Here is an 18,708-nt window from a genome sequence, read left to right as displayed (position 1 = left end):
CCAGGCGAGTGTCTTAACACTAGACCAAGGTAATCTATACTACATCTATATTTTAATTTATAGATTAACACTGTATGATTGTATTAATATTATCACTGCTTGTATATAATAAAACAAAAACGTGATAATTGGATAACATAGATAATGGCTACATGAAGCATAATTTACCTGGTAAATTATGCTTAATGTAGTAATGTTTTCGGGCGTATTAATACGCCCGAAATGTTATGTGTACTAGTGGCTTTAGGTATTGTATGTACTATCTCTTATCTTTAAATCCATCATTATGTATGTAACTCAATGGAAGTACCTTTACCTGAATAAAGAATCTGAATCTAATGCAGCAAATACTAGTAAGTTATCGAATTATCACGTTGTTTTATTTTATTTGGGTGTGGAATCCCTCCACATCTTCACCTTTGAAGACAATCAAGAAGAGCTTGTCCGTCTGCATCCACAACCTCATTCTTGTATATTGCAGATTCACACTTTATCACTGACAGCTTGGTGTCAAATGTTGAGCAACAAGTGTCTTTTTCTTCAAGATATGTTTTGATTCTCAAGATTGATGTCAAGAGCTATAGTCCCATTCGATCTTTATCAACGCATCTCTGTGAGTTATATAATTTATCAGAACTGTGCAGCCTGTATTTCCCGCCTGGCTGGACACTGATGCATAGGAAGCTTTCATGTGTCCGGACACCGGCGAATGTGTGTATATTTTTTATTTACCCATATCTTGGCTTTCACTTACTATATATATATATATATATATATATATATATATATATATATATATATATATATATATATATATATATATATATATATATATATATATATGCCTTAAAATGTTGTCAAATTATCGTGTTCATCTGTCTTTCGTTTGACATATTGACCTTTAAGGTTAATTAGCATATATGCAAATTAATTACACAATTGATTGGGTGGTGTGCAGGCCTTCACACTCCCTAAGCGAGCCATCAAGTAACTATAAAAAAACATATATCTTCATATTCACTTCAGTTCTATTTATGTCAAAATATTTAACATGCAGCATATCTCTGTCTTTATGATGACAGAAAACTTCATTTATCACAGTATCTACATAAAATGATCTTCGAAAGGCCATAGTTCCATCGGCAAGGAGAGCGTCGGCAAAGAAACCTTTAAAATATGAATATCTTTCCTCTCTATTAAGATCCAATCTCTGATGGATTCACAAAAACTATTTTTATCTCTGCTTTCTGATAACATAAACATATATAAGTTTTACTTGTGAATCTCTATTAATTAAACAATATATCAGAGAGCGTGTAGGGTTCGGTGAGCGGAAAAGACATGGGCAGTTTAAGTAGCGAACGCATACCAACGGATAACGATAGTATCTATATAACAAAATTATTGTCTTATGGATTCCATTCACCTGCCGGAGTTGGTTTAAATTCCAGACACATTTTTATAAATAAATATTAAATATTTTTTGGCTATTTTTGCATAGATAATATTATAAATACACATTCTACTTGTTAATATCACCAATTAAATTTGCAACAATTTGAGCAAAGTGTGACGACTGGATCACTGTGTATAATAGGCTGATATGCCAGCAAACACTCTCCAGGCGACAATATATCTTGGATAAGTGGCTCCACAATATTTTCGCTTGGACCTTCGACTTTCTATATGCGTCACCTACCACATATTTACTTCTAATTTCGTTATGAAATTAGATTACATCAGAGTAACAATAAGTTTGATCATAGTCTGCATTCAGCACCAATATTATAGTGAGTAAATATACCATATATCTTCATTATTTACGTAATGCAAGCAGGTTTTGGGTAGCTTTGGGTAATTCTACGGACCGTCACAAGAGGACACAGGTGGAAACTGTGTACCTAAATGTGCCACGGAGACTACCAAAATAATTGTTTCAGCCTCTGAGTAGTTAAATGGAATGGACTAGAAAGTGATGTTGTGGAGGCAGACCCCATTCACAATTTCAAATATGGATATAATAGTTATATTATATCCATTATAAATTATAAATAGGTTCATGAATGTGTACACTATAGTTGATTGACAATTGAGAGGCGGGTCCAAAGATCAGAAGTTCAACCCACGTAAGCACAATTAGGTAAATACAGGATGGGTGTGGGGTGCCCCTTCCACCACCACCCATGGGATAGGTGTGGGGTTCCCCTTCCAGCACTACCCACAGAATGGGAATGCGGTGCACCTCTCACCGTAGCCCACCGGATAGGGGTCATTTGTTTAATAAACAAAAAATAAATGTAACTATAGTTGAAGACAGCTTTAATTATGACAGCTAAGAGACCACTGGGGCCAGTTCCCGAACCCATAATACGACTCTCTTACCCTTCCACTATCAGAAAATGTACTCCAACAGTCTATTAATTATCTATATGATCTTCGCCGGTGATTTAAGGGCTCTTCCTGTACTCTAGAGCACGTATACGCATACTTGCTTTAATTATTATTATACATTTTCTAAGAAAAAGGGGAGAAGTGAATTATTAACAATAAAGCACCAGGAGAGAAGTGAATAATTAACAATAAAGCACCAGGAGAGAAGTGAATAATTAACAATAAAGCACCAGGAGAGAAGTGAATTATTAACAATAAAGCACCAGGAGAGAAGTGAATTATTAACAATAAAGCACCAGGAGAGAAGTGAATTATTAACAATAAAGCACCAGGAGAGAAGTGAATTATTAACAATAAAGCACCAGGAGAGAAGTGAATTATTAACAATAAAGCACCAGGGGAGAAGTGAATTATTAACAATAAAGCACCATAATGTTTTTAGACGCCAGGTACAATTTTTGACGGCTCAAAACACGCATACGTTGACTATCAACAACTGGGCTTCGATCAGTCTCGCGCCAACACAGCCACGGGAAGGTAATGGTGACGGATGGCCTACCAGCTGGTCTTTAGGAGGCGCTAATCAAAAGGCTAAATATCCAATTTCAGCCGTAAAGCAGTCCCTAGTTATAGGACCATCATATGGCCTCGATCATGTTATAATACAAAGTGCACGGTATATTGCTCACGCTTGGCATTATTTATTTTAAACTTCGTTGAAATAAATGTATTTATCTCAGTAATTTGGGCAGTATTAATCTTGCTAGGACTAAGAAGGTTGTAACAATAACTGAATATCAATTATCTTAATTTTCTAAAATTCTGTTCAAAAGAGAAATATACAATTAATATATATACAAGAAATAAACTTATTCAAAACGTCCTGTTCCACTCTGTGTTTTTGGCAAGTCTTAAAGATAACAAGATGATTGCAGTATACATAACAAAATTTGCAGCGAGTGGAACTTATATTATAAATCTTACGATAATATCTAAAATTTGTGGATATTCTGTATTAAATTTGAAATGTTGGTGGAAGACATTGTGTGAAGGAGAAAATACCAGAGTATGAGTATCATCAGTTTTTAAAGCAAATATATGCCCTATGTTCAGCCGCTATATTTTCTAGATGTTTTTATAACTAACTTTAAAAAATAAGAAATAAGAAAAAATTAGTCATGTAAGTATACAATATATATATATATATATATATATATATATATATATATATATATATATATATATATATATATATATATATATATATATATATATATATATATATATATATATATATATATATATATATATATATATATATATATATATAATATTAGTATATTTTGGTAGCAGTCTTTCTTTTAAACACATATTGTTGAATATGACCGAAAAGGTATATCGCTTAATACAGCGATAGCAGGAGGCTCGCCATCTGCGAGGCACTACACATCAAAAAGTCAACACCAGCAATCAACAGCCAATTATTGCACAACTATATTTTGCCCACTTCAAGATTCCGAACCAATATAAAAGCATCAAGAGGAACCATCATGGGCCAATAGGTCTTCTGCAGTTACTTTCATTCATATGTCTTTATGCTCATTGGTTCGTGTTCTATTTTGTGCATTTGCTATCGATTTCTCAACTTTAATTATTATACCCTGTAGATCCAAGCAGGGTGCTATCATCCTTTTAAAACACACAGTCTTATTTTACACAACTTTATTTTACACAAAGCACGATTAGAAATAAATCTTAGTGTTTAATTTTTGACCGCATCTTGCCCTAAATGCTGTGCGTATTAGTGGCTTTAGGCATAGTAAATACTAACTCTATCTAGAAATACAACATTTAGCTTATAACTCACAATGTATGTATGTACTCCTACATATATAAACTGATTATTTATTTACTATTATTAATTTATTAAATTTGTCAGATTCACATAAACACAGCTGGAATGAATGGCATACTCCTCAATGTCTCACGACAGAATTTACAGGTCGCTATTAAGACCTAATATATTGTGAAGCCAAAAACGCTAAACAATCTAAATCTCAAAGTTGGGAAGTGCAAGATCCCCATCATTATATGACGGAGATCAGCTAAATTGGTTGTTACATTAACAACCAATTTAGCTGATCTCTCCCACCCTCAAAAAAAAAAAAAGATTTAGCTAAGACGATTAAACAAAAAATGGAGAGACTGTGGCAACGGGAGCACGTGGCGAGTAGTGAGGAAGGGAAGGTACTGGGACAAGGACCTCTCAGTCTTCACCAGACCACCGTCCCGCACGGATCAACAGCGCCTCCTCCTCGCAAGCATCTCTAGTGAGCACTCTCTGATTAGTTTAGTGTCACTGTAGTTGGTCACATATATGTACCATGGATCACTGCCACAGCACAGCCAGGATCTCGAGGCTTAGAGCATGTCGCACGATACAGTTAATTTTGTTACGTTTAAATAATTATCAAGAGAAAGTGCTAAGCCAGTACAAAAGCAATTTTTTATTGTAATTTACATTTCAACATACCAGAGCCAATGTCCGTTCCTGCTCAGTGAGGTAATGTTGTTCCAGTGTAATCTTGTCACGGAAATGTTCCTAAAGCATTGCTTTGTTATGTTTATGAAATAATAATGTCAGCAGACAGACCAGGAAGGTATGATGGTGTGGGGTCCATGTGTGTTTGTGTGGGGTCATGTTTGTTTGTGTGGGGTCCATGTGTGTTTGTGTGGGGTCGTGTGTGTTTGTGTGGGGTCATGTGTGTTTGTGTGGGGGCCATGTGTGTTTGTGTGGGGTCGTGTGTGTTTGTGTGGGTCCAAGTGTATGGGATCATGTGTTTTTGTGTAGAGCCATGTGTTTGTGTGGGGGCCATGTGTGTGTGGGGGCATGTATGTGAGTGTGTGGAGCCATGTGTGTTTGTGTAGTGCCATGTGTGTTTGTACACACCCTTTAATGAAGTTCATCTCCTTTCCTTTGGTTGAATACAAGTACATTATTAAATATTTATGTATGAAATAAAATTCCATTATCATCCAAAACTATAATTCACGGCGCCACTTGTGGAATTAACACACACACACACACACACACACACCAGTTGATTGACAGTTGAGAGGTGGGACCAAAGAGTGAAAGCTCAACCCCTCACAAGCACAACAAGGTGAGTACATCTAGGAGTACACACACGCACACACCCAATCTGATATGATAGAGCCCAGTAGGCTCAGGAATCTGTACATCAGTTGATTGACGATTGAGAGGTGGGACCAAAGAGCCGAAGCTCAACCCCCGCAAGCACAAATAGTTTAGAACAATTAGTTTTAGTTAACACATAGTTCAGCAGAACACCTGTTTTGGTAGTCTGGGATCACTTACTCTAAGGAAAAGAGGCATAGTTTGTGTCGCTCGTCTATTAGTGAACAAAGTTATATATATTCACCAGGATGTGTGCTTAAATATACTATGTATACACCAGAAAGTGTGTATAATTATACACTACACACACACACATACCAAAGTGTGAGTATAAATATATACAACACAGTTACTAGGAAGTGCGTGTGGTTATTTATTCTTAACTGTGTATATTTATAACTATTTACTGAATAAAGAAGAAATACGCCAGAGTATTTCCATGGTGTGTGTGTATAAGCTGTTTGTTTACTCTGACATGCAAGAGTCTGGTGCTTATTCTTGCCCCGAAGGAGTATTAAATATCACAAAGGAATTACAAACAGCTTCCCAAATGAATATATATACTGTCAATTATGCACTTCAAGGAGTATGGATTGTTATGAAATATTCATCTGTATTCAGATGATATTGGGGTGAGGATGATATTGGGTATATATATACACATGCATATATGAATAAATAGTCATGTATATATAGGACGGGAAGTGCATTTTAGAGAACATGATCCCTAGAAGCTTATGTACACGTCAGAAGACGTGTACATAAGCCATGTACACGGATCCATGCACGTGCCAGGATCCGTGTACACGTTTCAAGGGCGTCACGTGTTCCGGCATCAAGGGGGGGGGGGGGAGGGGGGGCAAGAGTGGTACCAGCGTGTGATGACCTCAGTCATCATGGTCAGTTAAGACATATTTGTCAGTAATTAGCGTGAAGCGAGACTAACAATCCTCTCGCCGCGCCACCTTGGAGCCCCCTGTTTGCGGCACCTGTCCCTTAATTTCTCACTACACTCTCATACATGGTGTGGGGGGCCAGACCTTTCATACATGGTATGGGAGGCCAGACCCTTTCATACGTGGTGTGTGTGTGGGGCCAGACCTTTCATACATGGTGTGTGGGGGCCAGACCTTTCATTCATGGTGTGTGTGTGGGGCCAGACCTTTCATACATGGTGTGTGTGTGTGGGGCCAGACCTTTTCATCCATGGTTTGTGGGACCAGACCTTGCATGCATGGTGTGTGTGGGGCCAGAACTTTCATACATGGTGTGTGTGGGGCCAGACCTTTCATACATTGTGTGTGGGGCCAGACCCTTTCATACATGGTGTGTGAGGCCAGAACTTTTCATACATGGTGTGTGTGGGGCCAAACCCTTTCATACATGGTGTGTGGGGCCAGACCCTTTTCATACGTGGTGCATGAGCCAGTCTCTCGGCCATTCACAACCACAAACGTGATGTACTCAGCCAACAAGTTTGGTTTGTCGCCTCTCAATATTCAGTTAACACATGAAATTGTTTTGAACTCTTTTGGATGTCTCAAACCTTTTTTTGTATCTGTTTATAGAGTTAGGTTCTCTAGTTTGTTTCACTAATGTGCTGTTTTGAAACCGTTTAGTTCCAAGTATCCTGCGGTCGATTTTTCTACTTTGGTTCCACTTACATCACTATGATCATGTGTTTTGTCAAATAGCCTGTATTTACTGTCTGCCGCGAGTATTTTATATGTCGTGATCATGTCAAGGCAGTTGTGCTCTATTTCCGTGATGTAAGGTTTAGATCCTTCAATCTGTTTTCATAATTCATGTTTCTTAACATTGTGATCAGTGTGTATCATGTCTTTATGTGCTGAACACACACACACATACACACACACACACACACACACACACACACACACACACACACACACACACACACACACACACACACACACACACACACACACACACACACACAAACGAAAAGGAGGCATTTAGGACGCTTTACACTGCCTACGTGAGACCAGTTTTAGAGTATGCTACCCCATCATAGAGTCCCTACTTGAAGAAACACACAAGGAAACTGGAAAAGGTTCAGACGTTTGCGACGAGGCTCGTCTCAGATATACGAGGGATGGGGGTATGAAGAGCGTCTGAAGGAATTGGACATTACGACACTAGAAAAAAGAAAGGAGAGAGGGGATACGATAGGAACGTATAAAATATTCAGGGGAATTGACAGAGTCGAAATAAACGAAATGTTCACACGGAATAGTAACAGAACGAGGGGACATGGGTGGAAGCTGGAAACTCAGATGAGTCACAGAGATGTCAGGAAGTTTTCTTTTAGTGTGAGAGTAGAAAATGGAATGCACTTAAGGAGCAGATTGCGGAAGCAAACTCTGTTCATAATTTTAAAACTAGATATGATAGGGAAATAGGACAGGAGTCATTGCTATAAACAACCGGTGGCTAGAAAGGCGGGATCCAAGAGTCGATGCTCGATCCTGCAAGCACAAATAGGCGAGTAAAAAATAGGTGATTACACACACACACTGCACCAAGTCGTGTTTGTATTGAAACACACTGCGTCATTTCCTCCAATTTGTGCTTCGTCTCACCCATCTCGGCTTCCTCTCACCCATCTTTGCATTCTATCTTCTCCCTTCTCGCTCTCCTTGCGTTCTATCTCCTCCTCTTCTACCATCTTTCACCTATCCTTTCCCCTTTCTCTCGTCGTATATCCACTATTCTATCTTCAACTCTCAACCTCTCGGTTCATCTCCTCTAAACAATGCCTGTCACTTAATACTCAAATACTCCATCCTAAGCTTTCCTGAGTCACGAACTTAAAAATACACAGAAGGAAAATGTGAAGATGTTGTTATTCCCTCACTAAGTAAAGCCTGGTCTTCCGTGACCCTTGACCAAGGCATTAAATACTTAGTACAAGCATGTCGAGACGACCAGTGTTTACCGAGAGGCCGAGGGGGAAGGTCGCAGGTTAGATATCGGGTCCCGGCACGAGCCATGACGTGCTGACAACTGTTATGTGTGTATATATATGTGTGTGTTTGTGTGTATTATAGGTTTACCTGTTTGTTTCCCTTGTGAGTTATTCCTATTGCCACTCGAGGGGGGCATTAGGAGGAGGAGTTTGGATGGATTTTGTCATTTCAGTTTTCTGGGTTTATTTTTTTGGTGTTTGTATTACACTATTTGTGCCTGTAGGGTCAGGCTGTTAGATCATGGAGCTGCTATTATGGTCGTTGGTTGTTTAGTGTTCCGACCTATTTTGGTCTGTATCATATCTATAACATGTGCCTTCTTTGTGTGTGTGTGTGTGTGTGTGTGTGTGTGTGTGTGTGTGTGTGTGTGTGTGTGTGTGTGTGTGTGTGTGTGTGTGTGTGTGTATGTATGTGTACTCACCTAGTTGTACTTACCTAGTTGTGCTTCTTGGGGTTGAGCTCTGGCTCTTTGGTCCCGCCTCTTAACCGTCAATCAACAGGTGTACAGGTTCCTGAGCCTATTGGGCTCTATCATATCTACACTTGAAACAGTGTATGGAGTCAGCCTCCACCACAACACTACTTAATGCATTCCATTTTGTTAACTACCCTGACACTGAAAAAATCTTTCTAACGTCTCTGTAGCTCATTTTGGTACTAAGTTTCCACCTGTGTCCCTTTCTTTCTTCTGTGTGTGTGTGTGTGTGTGTGTGTGTTTATAGGGTAGGATTATTTCAGTTCCTGGGTCCTACTGTAAAGTATCGTTTGATTGTTGCATTGCATTATCTACACTTGAAACAGTGTATGGAGTCAGCCTCCACCACAACACTACTTAATGCATTCCATTTTGTTAACTACCCTGACACTGAAAAAATCTTTCTAACGTCTCTGTAGCTCATTTTGGTACTAAGTTTCCACCTGTGTCCCTTTCTTTCTTCTGTGTGTGTGTGTGTGTGTGTGTGTTTATAGGGTAGGATTATTTCAGTTCCTGGGTCCTACTGTATAAAGTATCGTTTGATTGTTGCATTGATAATTGTTTGTTTAAACGATTGATAATGCAATAAGCAAAGTATCGGTTGCATTGTTGCATTCTGTTGTTCACGATTCCTGTTCTCTTCTCCCGTTCCTCCTTTAACCTGCTACAGTAATCTTCTCACTCCATCAGCTCACGTATTCCTCACTCACTACGATACAGGCAAACATCATCTGTTTACATATGTAAACAGTCTTTATATAACCCAATTTACATAACACTGTTTATATAACACTGTTTAATACTGTGAAGTTAAGTTACTGTTAAGGGTATCGTAGTACAGTTGGCTTCGTTCGCGACTAACAATCGAGGACCCAGAAATGGGTCTGCTAATGTCTCTGTTCACGTTGTAGAAAATAGGCACCCGGGAGTTAGCTAACTATTTATTGTGGGGGTTGCATCATGGGGGAGGGTCAGTAGTTCGACCTTTGGAGGGACTTTGATATATATATTTGATATATAACGTATTAAATGTATGAACATAGAGTGTGACATGCTGGCAACTTAAGTTCTTTTGGCTGCTTCCGTTCCTGTTGCAGGGTCATTCGGTCCAGCCTCTGTTATGGCCGGAGGTCTTGAAGTGGGTAGAGTGTAATTATGTATTAACTGGAAATATATAATTGCACTCTACCCCCTTCAAGATCCAGGGCTGACACAGAAACTGGACTGAATGACCTTGTAACGAGAACGAAAGCAGCCAGAAGAACAGATATATATATATATATATATATATATATATATATATATATATATATATATATATATATATATATATATATATATATATATATATATATATATATATATATATATATAAGCTTCCTATCCCCCGACAAAACGAATTATTCATAAATTATTTAATATAACACTGTTTACATAAAACCTATTACACTAATAACATTATTTACATATGTAAACTAATAGTGTAATACACACACTTCCCTCCCCATCTAAACAAACAACCACAATAATGAGCAAAGTAATTTTTATTGCAATGAAACTTTATCCGTTAGAGGCAGTTCCGGTAATAACGAGGCCACGTTGTGACGGACTTGTATTAAATATTTTTACCCTGAGTAAAGAGCGTCTCTCTCTCTCTCTCTCTCTCTCTCTCTCTCTCTCTCCCTCTCGTGAGGTTTGACTTGTAGCTTTACTTAAGCTTTATTGCACATTGTAAACCTAACTATGAGAGCGCGTGTTTGGCTCAGGCAACAATGATGCGAGTATCGTGTTCCAGGATAATGAGTGTTGAAGAACATACAGTGAATGTATACTTAACTAAATTGTTTCATTTGACTCATGAGTATGTTATTTACACAAAGCAACAGAGAGAGAGAGAGAGAGAGAGAGAGAGAGAGAGAGAGAGAGAGAGAGAGAGAGAGAGAGAGAGAGAGAGAGAGAGAGAGAGAGAGAGAGAGAGAGAGAGAGAGAATATGGCGTGCTCACTGATCAGCATATCAGATTGTCTGAGGAATATTTGAGGGTTGGATATTGATATTTTCCTCGAAATAAGTTTGAAATATATTTTTTACCTTATCCGTCACTGTTACGTGAGCTACGGTGACATGTATTAGCATGTACACACATACACACACATAGATACATATGGACACACTCTCTTACACAAAAACAAACACAACAGGCGAACAAAAAAAAGGCAGCAAGTAAAAGTATGAGGAGACGATAGACAATTTGTCAACAATACAATAAGAGACAGAACTCAGGGGTGAAGTCCCTACAGGAAATAATGGACTTCTTCAAGCTGAAAAGAAGCTTGGAAATTACAATGCAGGCAAAACAAAGCCCCAGCCCAAATTACTTCACAGTTACATAAGGAGAAAAACACCTGTTAAGGAATAAGTCATGAAGCTCAGGATACAACATGACTCATTCACTGAGAACGACAGAGAAGGGTGTAAAAACTCAACATAATGTTGCAGGAGGTCTTCGCAATAGAAGAAGGAGACGTTTCTGAGCTAAGGGGGATGTGTGTGGCTAAGTGTGTGTGTGTGTGTGTGTGTGTGTGTGTGTGTGTGTGTGTGTGTGTGTGTGTGTGTGTGTGTGTGTGTGTGTGTGTGTGTGTGTGTGTGTGTGAGTGTGTGTGTGTTTTTGTGTGTGTGTGTTTAAATCACGAAAATTAACACGTGATGAAAAATGCATTATTAAATACTTTCGTAATTAATAATACATCTTCAGAAGGGTGAACCCTTATGAAGATGTATTATTAAATACGAAAGTACTTAAGGAAATTCCAGTTTCAATTCTTCCTTCGTGGTCTGACACTGTCATATATATATATATATATATATATATATATATATATATATATATATATATATATATATATATATATATATATATATATATATATATTAGCAAAAATGGTAATTAGTATATAATACAAGAATATAACATGATAATGATGGTACCTATGGCAGATTTATGGCTTTAATTTCACATAAACAAAGAAGTAATTAGAGGACAAATTGTTTCCTGAAAATAATCGCGACCTTGTTATTTTGATGACAATCTGAAATACTCAGAGAGAGAGAGAGAGAGAGAGAGAGAGAGAGAGAGAGAGAGAGAGAGAGAGAGAGAGAGAGAGAGAGAGAGAGAGAGAGAGAGAGAGAGAGAGAGAGAGAGAGAGAGAGAGAGACTTATTTTTCATCTATGACATACGTATCAAAAAAAGATTAATGCTGCCGCTTGATGCAACATTGTACTGATGTTACATCAGGGATTAAGGAGGTTCCCAGGAATGGAACCAAAAGAAGACTCTCACAACAGAGGCAGCAGCAGTAGAGGTTACAGACGACTCAGCAGCAGTAGCAGCAGTACCAATATCAGAAACCGTAGTAAAAAATGGACTGTAGTAAGTCCAACAAGGTGTTAGCAGATCTAGACGTACTCTAGGAAATCTATTAAGGTTGGAGCAGACGCACAAGTAAATGTATCACAAGTAACAGGTAGAGCAATAGATTTACCATGATATCAACTGATCTATCAATAGCACTAACAGTGTATTAACAGGTGGGACAATAGAATGAATTATAAATCTCCATCTCTACTGCTAGGACATCACTGATTATTTCCTAGCACTATGGTTAAAGGTTCTCAGTTAAAATTACAAATGCATTTGAAACTGTGTATGGAGTCTGTCTCCACCACATCACTGCTTAATGCATTTTATTTGTTAACTTCTTTGCCACTGACAAAATTATTTCTAATGTCTCTATGACTCATTTGGGTACTAAGTTTCCACCTGTGTCCCCTTGTTCGTGTTCCACCCGTGCTAAATAGTTTGTCTTTGTCCACCCCTGTCAATTCCCCTGAGAATTTTGTAGGTGGTTATCATGTCTTACCTTACCCTTCTGTCTTCCAAGGATGTGAAGTTTAGCTCCCGTAGCCTTTCCTCGTAGCTCATATCTCTCAGTTCTGGGACAAGTCTGGAGGCATACCTGTGTGTGTGTGTGTGTGTGTGTGTGTGTGTGTGTGTGTGTGTGTGTGTGTGTGTGTGTGTGTGTGTGTGTGTGTGTGCGTGTGTGTGTGTGTGTGTGTGTGTGTGTGTGTGTGTGTGTGTGTGTGTGTATACGTGAATACATGTGATGGCCTCCGGTCATCGACTCGAGACCCGGGGTAATGGTGTAACTGGCTGCCTGGACAGCAGAAGACGATTTCGAGTTTGAGTGCGTAATTTCCTCGATCGATTCTCTTCACTGGCCATGAACGCTGAGTCAAGCAGGTACTGGAGAGAGAAAGAGAGGTATGGCGGTGACTCATCGTCTTAGAAATCCCCCCTCTCTTTACTCCCCCCAAATGAGTCAATTAACTGTGAATTTGGCTGTTACTCGGAACTGACTCGAGGGAGAAAAATATCACTGTGTTGGCTGCGGGAACTAACTACTTTGTGTCACTGGAACATGCATGTAGTTTTATAATAATTAAACTATATCGTCAGAATGGATAATCAAACATGAATACTTCGTGTCCCCGCCATGAGAGTAGACTCTACATGACTCCATCAAACATACATACACCAGCATCTGACACTACGAGTCTCTTAATATAAACCGGTTGGTTTAGACTCTTTAAACCTCATTTCACTTTTTTATTTTAAAACCACGTTCTAACCTATAGACTCCTTACAAACACATTTTCATTTAAGAACCCTACAACCACGTCCTCACCTGTAGGCCCAACAACAAAATAAATTGAACTAGCAAACCTTACAGTAGCTATTGATGCCACAAATTCACACGTTCATATATCATATGTTACTGTTATTCTCACTTAAACCTGCATGCAAAAGGTAACAGAAGACATTCAGTTCAACACACTCAATACAATACACTGTATTAGACCCATGAACTCCTTGAAGGTCTTCCACCCATCCACCTTGGGATCCACTACCCAAGACTTATTATCTTCCCAAGGCTGCAACCCACATCAATTGTTGCACTACCAGGTACCTATTTTCTGCCAAATGACAGGGAGGGTGCTAGGTTGTGAACCGAGGTCGTAGACTACTGTGCTACAGGCCACTGCATGCTTACCTGTTCCCCTCCTGTATTTATTCACTTTGATCCATCAGTCGGTGTCAAGTGCGTGTTTGTATACGCAAGAGTGAGTGCGAGTCTCAATGTCTGAATGTATCTTCCATTTTCTATTTTTAACCCAGAACTTTGTAATGGATTCCAGGTAGAGTGGTAATAGTCGGCACGCAGAGTGCTCGAGCGAATGGCACCTGCACTCTAAGCCACCACTTCACCAGAGGATGTATATACACCGAGGGAAGTTTCCCGTATATAGGTGTATATACATTGAGAGTTTACATCAGTAATGGACTGTGTTCAGAGGGGAAGTATTGTTGCTGGCTGGCCAGTATGGTATAGGGGGAGGCCTTGCCCTCCCGAGGTTGATAGGGCAACCAAACCAATCCCCATAATTAGGTGGACGAATATTTCAACGAAGCGAGAGAGAGAGAGAGAGAGAGAGAGAGAGAGAGAGAGAGAGAGAGAGAGAGAGAGAGAGAGAGAGAGAGAGAGAGAGAGAGAGAGAGAGAGAGAGAGATATTGTGAGTTCCTCGTGAATTTTACACACAACGTTATTCAGTTTCATTTGCTGTTGGCAGATATTTAGAGCCCCCTCAATAACTTACTAACCAGCAAATATACTTCAGCGTATATTCTCAGTGTATATACATAGATAAAAGGGTATGCCTCTCGATATATGTATTCCGACCTTTTCCTCGCTGTATATATATTGGATATTTTACTCCTAGAAGCTCAAGAAATTGTTACCAATGGGCATTTAGATAGGATTATTTGCGATGAGGTGTGCAGATTACTGTATGTCAGATTTATAACTGAGCAAAACGTATTCCCTATATGACACAGCTCATACTTAAAATAAAAAATAGATTACTGTATATCCCACAGAAAAGAGGACTAAATTAGTCATCTAGTAAATAGTGCACTCAAATTAGTAACATATTTTTAAATTGTACATTTCTGTGTACTGTAATATCAACAAATATAAAATTTATAAATATAAAATATAATCGATGTCGACGAAAGAATGTTTATCGCTGCAAATTGTCAGAGACAGTATGAGAATCCTGAACAGACCACACACACTAGAAGGTGAAGGAACGACGACGTTTCGGTCCGTTCTGGACCATTCTCAAGTCGATTGTGACAATCGACTTGAGAATGGTCCAGGACGGGCCGAAACGTCGTCGTCCCTTCACCTTCTAGTGTGAAGGTCGATTCTGAGAATGGTCCAGGACGGACCGAAACGTCGTCGTCCCTTCACCTTCTTGTGTGTGGTCTGGTCAACATTCTTCAGCCACGTTATTGTAACTCATCGCCTGCATGAGAATCCTGTTTTCCTACCATCCTGGCCGACCCTGGCAGTAGTAAGGGTCAGTGTCCGCGCCTCGTACTGTCATCAATCGATCGGTCCATGGTAATTACACTCCATCGTAAATCGGGCATGCAGTAAGCTTCTTTACGATGTTTTCGTCCTACAGGTCGTTCTCCAGCAACGTTCCTGTGAATATGTGTTAAGTCAATCGATTGGGTTCACCAGCGAGCTACTGCGCTTCCTGATCACCTAATCTTAAATTCAGCGATTCTCTGCAATTTTTTTAGGGGGCTTTCCGAGAAGAGATGAAAATATATCGATTTTTTTTTTTTTAGTTTGATGTTGGGTTCAAGACATATCAGCCTCTGGAGGGTTATTAAGGCCACCACAATAGCTTACGACCTACCAACAAGAATACTTTAGTCCTGAATATAATTCAGGACCTGAATATAATTCAGGACCTGAATATAATTCAGGACCTGAATATAATTCAGGACCTGAATATAATTCAGGACCTGAATATAATTCAGGACCTGAATATAATTCAGGACCTGAATATAATTCAGGACCTGAATATAATTCAGGATCTGAATATAATTCAGGATCGTCCAGCGGGGCCATAAACCTTGCAACCAGTTAGCTTCGATCGAAAGGATATGCACATCGATTGATATACTCCATTTCTCGGTGCATATATATTGAGAGTTTTCTTTACTCGTGGATTATGACAAGGATTAAAGTATACCTGCTAGTTTATCGTGGTGGTCTGGTTTGTTCTCATAATTTTTATATTCGAAGTACGTGGGTGAAGTATTTTCAGAGTTGTGGTTCGAACAGAGGTCGTCAGCGAAGCACTGTTCGAGAAATGATCGAACGTCATCAATTGTGAGACGTGTGTAAACCGTTTTTCATTCATAACTCAGCCCGTACTCGTCAACAAAAGCCAAAGTCCATTCCATGCACCCACCAAACCCCCTGTTTATGAATGAAAAACGATTTACACACGACTCACAACTTATGACGTTCGAACACTTCCGGAACAAGTGCTTCACTAACGAATTTTGTTTGAACCGCAACGCTGTAACCCACGTAATACAAATACAAATAATCGCCGATCGAACCTAAACACCAAACATAACCTAACCTATGCCTATTTATGCACAATATGCTAATATATTATAATAATAATTTATATTTAAGAAAATTTCCGTTTTGAATGAACAGCATATTAAAATTAATGAATGCGTCTTTGGGGTCGACCGCTGAATAGAATGGACTTAGTTCTGAGGACAGGTTGCGTGTGTAAACCGTTTTCATTCATAAACAGGGGGTTTGGCGGGTGCATGGAATCGACTTTGGGGCCTTTGTTTAGAGGACGCGCTGACACAACCACACACGAACCGTCCTCAGAGTGATTTGTCTTTGATCGGAGGTTCGAGACTCTCATGATGCGAACATCATGAGAGTCTAGGCCTAACTATACACAAAATTATAATATATATTAATGATTTAAACATGAAATTTCTTATTTTAATTAAACAGTATGTTTAAATTGATGAATGCACCGTGGGGGATGTCCGCAGCTTGGACGAGCATTGCTTGAAGACAGGAGGCACTTTTTTCACCTCCAAACCCTCTGTTGTTTAAAATTCAGCTTCTAGGGAAAAAAGTTCCAAGTAGCACAGGCTATGGTGAGCCCGTAGTGGACTTACCTGGCACAGGAGCGGGGCTGTAACTGCCTCTCTCATTCTCCTCCTAAGTATCTCTTCCCCTCACGCCTCACCCCTTACCCCTCATGAACCTAGTCCTCAGTTTTACACCACTCAACAATGAGGTAATTAAGCTTAGCAAGACAATAACCCACTAACCTATTTCTTGTGTCTTGATGACGTGAGCTTCTCCATTATTCTTTACTTCTTTCATCACTTCCCACTTACCCTCCTCCCCTCTTCGCCCAAACTTTATCTTATATTTGCTTATATTTTCTCTTTTCTCTCTTTTTCGGTGATCAGAAATATTAGGTCAAGGTGAAGGGGTATTGCAGTTTTCTATGTTATAAGGAATGCCTTTTGTTTAGTTGTTTAGTGCGAAATAAGCAAATTAATGGTGGCGATTAGTTATGTATATTTATTAACTGGCAAAAAGAGTCATAGAGCATCTTCAGCTGAGCTCTTGAATATGTTAATTGACGAAAAGAAATGACTTTCATTACAAGCCGTGAATAATGCGTTTCGCAAACTTAAATCCCGTTCCTAAATAAATAAATAAATAATAATAAATAAATTTTTATTCAGGAAAAGTACATACATAGTTGATTTACAAACATAATGTTAATGTTAGCACAATATGCTAACAACTGAAGCGTCTGATGCGTTGAATGTGTTTTTTTTTTCTAGTTTCAATGACTTATCCTCGACGAGCAGATATAAACAGGTCAAGTGTAGATGAAAGAAATGGACATGTCAAAGAGATGAAAGATGGACCAAGTGAAATCGCCCCGGATGTAGGTAGGTCAAATAGGGGGATCAGAGGATGTAGATATGTCCAGCGATGTGAACCACTGAGACAAAAGTTGACGTATCATGAGGTGATTACGTTGGCAAGGATCGGGGTTGCATGATGACTAATGACCGTGCAGTAATTCAAACTCCTGTACAGTGTGTTTAACGTGGACTTATGCTGGGACACGGAATATCAAGTCGTATTCTCTCGGAAGTTGAGTCAGTATATATATAATATATTATATAAGTTGTATAAATTGTATAAATAAGTGTAATACATTCTATAGTAATTCACTTTTTTCTTCACCTTGAAATAACGAAAATGAGTTTTGGAGAACTCCTCTTTCAGCTAAGCCCTGATGCTAGGAAAATAGTTAGAGGAGTAGAAGCCCTAAACCAGAAGATAGTAAATACTGAATATGCGGTCATATTCAACGAGACATGTTTAAAAGAAAACCTGCTGCCAGTATACACCAAATATATATATATATATATATATATATATATATATATATATATATATATATATATATATATATATATATATATATATATATATATATATATATATATATATATATATATATATATATATATATATATATATATATATATATATATATATAATGTATAAATTAACAACTGTAATCCTACTCTAATATTGATAATATATCCTTTATTTTATAATGTGCCATTAGTATATAATATATATATATAATTATGTAGAAC

The 18,708-nt window shown here is 38.5% G+C and overlaps 1 protein-coding gene across 1 annotated transcript in view; it reads left to right on the top strand.

The window, feature by feature from the left end:
- Positions 1 to 4,633: 4,633 nt before the first annotated feature.
- The window catches only part of LOC123768686 (inactive ubiquitin carboxyl-terminal hydrolase MINDY-4B), a 113,551-nt gene continuing 99,476 nt past the window's right edge, over positions 4,634 to 18,708 (top strand). The window contains exon 1 of the mRNA XM_045759368.2: positions 4,634 to 4,721. The gene's annotated coding sequence lies outside the window, so the exon portion shown is untranslated. The remainder of the gene's footprint in view (positions 4,722 to 18,708) is intronic.

This window comes from Procambarus clarkii, chromosome 83, assembly GCF_040958095.1.
Source record: "Procambarus clarkii isolate CNS0578487 chromosome 83, FALCON_Pclarkii_2.0, whole genome shotgun sequence".
NCBI classification, from domain to species: domain Eukaryota; kingdom Metazoa; phylum Arthropoda; class Malacostraca; order Decapoda; family Cambaridae; genus Procambarus; species Procambarus clarkii.
Note: the sequence above shows the minus strand (reverse complement) of the source record. Positions and strands in the feature narration are given on the sequence as shown.